This window comes from Rousettus aegyptiacus, unplaced genomic scaffold (genome assembly GCF_014176215.1).
Source record: "Rousettus aegyptiacus isolate mRouAeg1 unplaced genomic scaffold, mRouAeg1.p scaffold_m13_p_9, whole genome shotgun sequence".
NCBI classification, from domain to species: domain Eukaryota; kingdom Metazoa; phylum Chordata; class Mammalia; order Chiroptera; family Pteropodidae; genus Rousettus; species Rousettus aegyptiacus.
This window is the reverse complement of record NW_023416312.1, coordinates 19,082,215-19,090,164: the sequence shown is the minus strand read 5'-3', so window position 1 is coordinate 19,090,164 and position 7,950 is coordinate 19,082,215. Positions and strand designations below refer to the sequence as shown.

Genomic DNA, 7,950 nt, shown 5'->3' with positions numbered 1-7,950 from the left:
ACAATTGTCTAATCCATTTCTTCTTCATTACTTCTTATTCTATTTTTATCATATCTTAATGTTTTTAGAGCTATTCACTTTTCTAATCAGTTTGTTGATTTTTATGACAGAATCACGTATTCAAATATTATAGTTAATCATACAGTTTAATACCAGAAAGGGAAACATGACTTTTCATTTGCAAAATGTTATTTTTATCCATTTATTCCCATAAAGCTGAGCTTCAGAATCATGCAGCTAAATTTCAAATTGATAATAATACTCCATTGAAGTTTATTTTGCAATTGTAATTAATTAAAAAGTTATGCATATAATTTATACAAAATATATCCGTATATGTATATATAATCATATTCATTAATGGTATTTCTTTCTAAGTATTATATCATTTTCATTGATACTAATAAAGATTTTAAACATTTTTATCTTTAAATTTATTTCATATTATTAATTCATTCATGTATAATCCTGATTTGTTTTTATTGTAAATGAAAACATTTAAGAAATAGTTTATAATTATTGAAAATCCATATCACTTCTAGTATCTTCTATTTGCCGTATGCCTATTTAATTGATAACATTCTCATCGGTTATTTCGGGGGATTACTTTAAAATTACAAGGCAAATTATGTATCAAAAATGAAAATTATGTTGTTTTTAATACATTTTTCACTTTGCTCATTAGTATTTAAATATTATTGCTTTGGACCAAATCTTCTCATGAACATTTTCCAAAATTAGTAATGAAATTCATCTTTGCCATCTTTTCTGGTTTTCAGTATAATGGCAACTAATGTTTTAACATGGATATCCATGATTATGTTTAGAAGTATGTTTCCTTTTTAAGGTACAAAGTAGTAGATTATATTACCTTATACCTGTGCAACTGAAACCCTGCACTATGCTAACTAAAAACCAGCAAAGCAAGAAGGTCATTAAAACAAATGCTTGCCAAATTGACATTTTGGTTCATTTATTTCTTCTTCACCATATCTTCAACAATGATATAGTTTCAGAATACAATAATGTGGGTACTCATAGATTATAAGTGAGACTGGCTTATTCTTAAGAAAGGTTTAGAAAAGCAAGTGTAAAGAGAAACAGAACTAGACAACAAGCTTGCATGTTTTAGAGTATGAGGTAGTGTTATGTAGTATATATTGTCCTCAGAAAAAAGAAAAATAAATTCTGTAGTTAAATAAATTTGGCAAGTCTTATTAAAGATTCATGATCCAAATTAACCTTAAAATTTTCTGTTATGTGACAGAGAAGTGTATTCTATTTAATATCCGGAGTTTTCAAAAAACTTTAATACAAATGCTACTCAAATTTTCTTAGGAAGGAGTTTATTTTATCAATCGATCCACAGAAAAAGATGTCTTCAGGATGTCTGCATCCAACAGCAAAATTTATATCAAGGGCTACATAGAATTTCAAAAAGGTGACATTGAATATAAAGGAAATGGGGAAAAACAGTTACGTGAAGGAAAAACTAATTTTTTTTTTGCAAGATAGAGAAACTTTAGGAAAGAGAATGAAATTTAAGTTTATTGTAATGTAGTTTTTCTTCTTATATATAAGTCCTATGGCTCCAACTCATTCTGTTATGGCTTAATGATTTCTTGTTTTAGTGTTTTAGCAGTGAGGCGCCCTTGAAAATTTTAAAGAACACCTAGCAGATGTCTTCAAATCTTTTCCCTTGTCTTTTACTAAAAATACAAACAAAACAAAACAAAACAAAACTGTAGCACAGAGATATATTATTTCTTTAAGACTGCAGAGAAAGTTTTCATTTCTATAGGACTTTTGCTTCATTTTTTTAACCTTTTATTGTGAATTCAGTAGTTGAAAGCATCTCTATTTCATATAAAAATTTAAAGACAAATTAATATTTCAATTAAACATACCCAACAAGTTCTTTCAATTAAAAATACCCAGTAACAATCTGTGACCATGCTACCCTGAACAAGCCAGATCCTATCTGATCTTGGAAGCTAAGCAGAGTTGGGCCTGGTTAGTGCTTGGATGGGAGACCACCTAGGAAGAACAGGTGTTGTAGGCATAAAAAATAAACAAAAATAAGGGATTGTAAACTGACAAGGTCCTTGCAATCTGTGAGGTCAACCAAGGGCTGCCTCACTTAAAAAATTAAAATAATAATAATAATAAAAATACTCAGCAACCATTTGTTGAGAATGGGGAATAAAGTTTTAAAGTGTGATTCTTTCCACTTCCTGGCACTCTAGATTCATGGAGAATACTCCTGCTACCAGAACTCTTCCAAATCATTCCCCTGCATTAGCACTTCATTTGTGAAAAACTACGCTTTCCAGAATGTGGTTGGTTCACCAGTCTGTGTCTATGATTTGGCTTCCTGAACTACTTACGTGTGTGGTAAATATGGGGGGAGTAATGATCCACCCCCTAATGCCTCAAGTAATAGCTTTTGTTAGATAAATAACTTCACTATATTCTGATTTTTTATTGAAGCCAAAAACCAAACCAAACAAAACAGAAAAATGGGGAGCGAGAGGCCAGCGTAGGTCCCTACTATCTTCTTTAAACACCAATATATTTGCTTCACAGTCCTTGATGTTAGTGAATATTTCTTCTTGATTCTGTTATTAACCACCTAATTCCATTCTCTTGTTCTATATTCTTGTTAGTGTTTTAATTAGAAGTTGTGAGTATACAAGTCTGGGACTACTAGGCATATTCTAGTTTAATAGACTTCAGTGTTTCATAGTGCTTGAAATAATCTACATTCCTCCGTGATATGCACAGAAATCAAGGAAAACTGTACTTCATAATAATATATCCATTTTCAGAAATAGAATTTTACAAAAGTGGAACTATGTCAGTGTCGTAGTATGTTTTGTTTATTTATACTCTAAAAAATTATTTTGAGAATTTCTTCCTCAAAGTAGACTGTAAAGTTGTAGGGACAGGTGAGAGAGGGTGACTCATTTCCTTACTAATAAATAAGTTAATGAAACCTAATCAATTTGCTTTGAGTAGACTTTAGAAGCCATCCACCTCACTTCTCGCTCTTATCTCTACTATTCCAAGTATTAACATTGTTATTTATAACCTTCTTTACTAACTCTAATATTTTGAAAAAGAAATAAAAACAAAGCCACTGATCGAAACTCAAAATTAAAATTAAATACAAAAAGATTCTCTTGCTAATGTGGGTCCCATTGCTTATATGGCCTAAGTACATTTAATAACATTGTGGAAACCTATATTCCAATGCTTTTCTCTCTGTGGAAGTTACTCTTAATACTTTAATTTTTTCTAAGCCCACTTTAAGTCCTTTTTGATGAAAAAGAAGCTGCAGAATAGATTTTGTACTGATCATTGTGCTGAGAAAATCAATGATACTTTCTAACTACTTGGAGTACCCATTTTCATTCCTTCAGTGAAACTAAAATTTAAAACTATGTTCTACCTGATCTGCCCTATTCTATCACGAACATGTTAGTTCAGAATGAAAGAGGAATAAAACCTTTCAAGACAAACTAGCTATCCAAACCATGCAGTGATGTTCATTCTTGTATAAGACAAATGAAAATTATAACTGGTGGTGAGACTGTTGCATACTTAAGTGTTTATCCAAATGAAATGGAAAATATGTATGTAGCATGGGAAATAAAGCTAATTCCCAGCAGCAATGGAACAAAATTACTTACACATCAGCAGTGGACATTATATCTTGCATATTTCATTGATGATTCTTAACCATAATGCCAGTCTGTTAACAGCCATGCTTAGCTATTACTGCATGCAATGTTTGCATTTTTTTCCTATTAATTCTGGAAGCCAGTGCAATGCAAGAGACATACCTAACATTCTGATGTGGAATTTGTGTTGAGATATGTTCCTTCCATACTTTTAGTTTAAATATAAAATCATACCAAAACTTTCATATCTGCAAATAGAGTTGTCACAATTTGTCAGTAAATGTATATCTTGTGTGTGCAAATACTGGTGCAACTAAAGTATAAATTTATGAATGTGTTAATGTTTGTAGATGGGTAGATAAGTAGAAAGCTAGATAGGTGAATATAGACGTGTTACTATTTTGGGGGAACATTTTAAAATATAAATATTTTAATTCCCCCCCAAATCTAAATATATTAAAATTTTCAAGAGTTAAGTAAAACTAGGAAGAGTTAAAATAACATTTAAATCCTCATATCGGTCATATTTCAGGAAGGAAAAGAAAGTCCTCAACAGATAGTTCAATAGCAAATATTTAAATATGTTGGAAGAGATGAAAATACAAATAAAAAAAATGAAGTAGCTTAGAGATTTCAATATCGGGAAGCTCTTACTTCTTCTCAGGATGGAGGGACAAAGTGGGTAAACACTCACAAAAATTAACTTAAAATGAATTTAAGACATAAATGTAAGACCCCAAACCATACAACTCCCAGAAGAAAACATAAGGAAAGCAATATTCCTTGACATTGATCTTGCAAATATTTTTTTTTTTTTAGTATGATACCAAAAGCACAAGCAACAAAAGCAAAAATCAACAAGCGGGACTACATCAAACTAAATAGCTTCTGCCCAGCAAAGGAAACAATCAACAACAACAACAACAACAACAACGATAAAACCCTACAGAATGAGGGAAAATATTTGCAAACTGCATATCTGATAATGGGTTAATATTCAAACTATATAAGAAATTTATAAGTCTACAGTCATGCCACCCTGAACAAGCCCGATCCTGTCTGACCTTGGAAACTAAGCAGGATTGAGCCTGGTTAGTGCTTGGAAGGGAGACCACCTAGGAACACCAGGTGCTGTTGGTGTAAAAAATGAAAAATAAAAAAATAAGGAATTGTAAGCTGACAAGTTCTTAACAATCTGTGAGGTCAACCAAAGGTTGCCTTGCCTTAAGAAAATGATACAATGCGATAGAAAAAAATAATCCAATTTAAAAATGGGCAAAAGATATGAATAAACATATTTTTCAAAGAAGATACATAAATGGGCAACGAGTACATGAAAAAATGTTCTACATCATTCCTAATCATCAGGGAAATGAAGATCAAAACTACAATGAGATATTACCTCACGCCTATTAGAATGGTTATCGATAGATGGATGGTTAAACAAGATGTGGTATATACATATAATGGGATATTATGCAGCAATAAAAAGAATGAAATCTTGCCATTTGTGACAACACAAATGGGTCTAGAGGGTTTTGTGCTGAGTGAAATAAGGTAGGCAGAGAAAGACAAATACTGTATACTTTCACTTATATGTAGAATCTAAAAACAAAACAAAATAAAAACATACTCATAGAAAGAGACACCAAAAAGATCTTTGCTAGAAAGGAAGAGGTGGGGCATGGGTGAAAATTTTCAGTTACAAGGTTAATAAGTTTTGGGAATCAAATTTATAGCATGGTGATTATAGTTAACAATATCATATTGTGTACTTGAAAGTTGCTAAAAGTGTAAATCTTAAACGTTCTCAACAGAAAAAAAAGGATAACTATGTGATGTGATAGATGTGTTAACTAATCTTAGTAATTATTTTGCAATATATTCATATATCAAATCATCACGTTGTATACCTCAAACTTATACGTTATATGTTGTTTATATCTCAAGAAAGCTGGAAAAGTTTTTTTTTTTTAAAATAAAGAGATAAGGGTAAGAAGCGATGTTAAACAAACATAGCTGGGCTGACAAGTATAAATGGAAGACCATGAATGAAGAGCCTTTCTTTAAAAACTGGAATCACAAGGAAACATGTTGCAGAGGAAGCGACTTCATGGAGACACTGCTTAATCAGAGAGAAGAGGTTGGGGATCCTGTGACTTTTTTCTTCCTTCCTTCTTCCAATCTCTTGCCAGTACCTCTTGGTCGAATCTAACAGGAATAAGTTGGGCAAGGGAACACGGGAAATGTATTCCTCAGTGGCAATACCTGGTAATGCAGGACAGAGCAGGGGAAAGAGGAGATGACCAATCCAGTTCTTCAAAACATGGCAAGGGGCAGGCATTCAACAGCAAATCTCAGTAGATCATAGGTAGAAACTACAGTTAACCTGAAAAAAAAAAGATCATGTAACTTCTATAGATGTTCAGTAAAGTACTAAAGGTAGAAGCTTGTAATCACAATTTGATTTCTAATGATTTTGATGTAGACTTTCTGCCACTGGAAATTTCTTTCATACAAAAATGGATAAGAAAGAGATTTTTTTCTTTGCCTGGAAAGGAGGCATTTTCCTACTCAAATGGCAAAGTTTCCTGAAGAGAAAAAAATGGCACCTACTGAGACTAAGAATGAAAACCACAGAGAGACTGAAGCTTCAGCATAATTACAGATATCCTAGAAGAAGTATGAAAAATGGATAAGACACAGTGAATTCCATTTATAAAGTTTATTTATATGACACATCTCTCTGAAGTGGTTTGAGGAGGCTTCAAGCAAAACTCATATATGATTAGACTACAGAATAGACTGAATATTTGGTCCAAGGAAAGCAATAATTGAAGTATCCTAAAAATGTGAGATTTTTAGATTTGCTGTGAATGTGCATAAAATTTGACTTTTGGCTTTCGGACAAAGAAGGCCAAGCATGACATTGCGATATAGCTCTCATAATTAGCATGGGAAAGGATACCACTTATTCAGGAAAATTATAAGTATTCCTGGAACTAAAGTCTTAAAAATTCTCAATGGAAATTCATCTACAAAACATTGTATAATAAAGTGCTCGTTGACTACAGTAACATTTTACAGCAAAGGTGGAAGATATATAACATTGGAATCTTAACATTAAGTATGAGAGGATCTGAACATGTAACTTTAAAATGCATTTAAGAAAAGTCAGTTTTTAAAGAAAGTAATTTGATGCAGTACAAATTAATGGTTTAACTGGACGTATCCAAAATGTGCTCCAGGGAGTACAAACTCCATAATATAAAAAGGTGTTCAAAATGCTCAGTTGGGTTTGTGAAATTCTGTGTCCTATATTATAACCCTCTAGGTGATCCCTGTTTAATAAAAGCACACTAAAGGCTCTGGATAATCCCTCCTAGAGAAATCTATTAAATGTTGTTTAACTTAGTGTTTCCCAAACACATGTCAGCACAGAACCTATGTAAACTAAAGCTAGTTAATAATCTGTGGGACTAGGTTTTCACAGTTCTCACTCTGGGAAATTCTAGACTTACTTCATCACATGAATAAATTTAGACTGTCTGGAAGCATATATGAATACCCTGTTGATTAATATCATTAATAGTAAATATAGTGTCACCCCTTATTAGATGCCATTTATAAAATAATCAATACTGATATTATGATTACCATACTGAGCATTTCCTATATGTCAAATAACTATGACCTATAGATAATTAATTTCATAACCACCACTTAAGTAGCTAAAATGCCCATTTAATACACGGTGGTGAAATTTCTGAGAATACTAGAAAATAGAAACCACTTTTTATTTGGAAATTGAAAAAAAAGTGAAACTTTTCACACACACACAAAAGGAATCTACCTTCTGTCTGTAGATGGATGCATTTTCATGAAAATCCAAAATATTCAATGGCACTCAAATTTAGCATTGTTCTAGCACTTGATAATCTTTGGGTTAAATATGTTTTAGTGGGGCACACATGATGGTGCCCTGGGACCACTGTGGGGTAAATGTTATCATTTCTGTTTCTGGACTAGGAAAAACATTACTAATGATAATTTGATCCATCTTATTCTAATAACCATAAATTCTTAGTGATCCTCACTCAGCCACATAACCTCATCTGTAACATGGAAAAATATCTAATGGGTGTTGTGAGAAATAAGTAATAGATATTTTTTGAGAATTTTTTTCACCAATTTTGAGAACAGTTTTTTGCCAATTACATATTGAACACTACCACAATGGAAGGTTACAATGCTAAATAATAAAATG

General features: G+C 31.9%; 2 pseudogenes; both read left to right on the top strand.

Annotated features, from left to right (window-relative positions):
* The first annotated feature begins 1,943 nt into the window (after nt 1–1,943).
* LOC118607926 lies at nt 1,944–2,062 on the top strand (annotated as a pseudogene).
* A 2,642-nt stretch (nt 2,063–4,704) lies between these two features.
* LOC118608030 lies at nt 4,705–4,823 on the top strand (annotated as a pseudogene).
* Nucleotides 4,824–7,950: the final 3,127 nt, after the last annotated feature.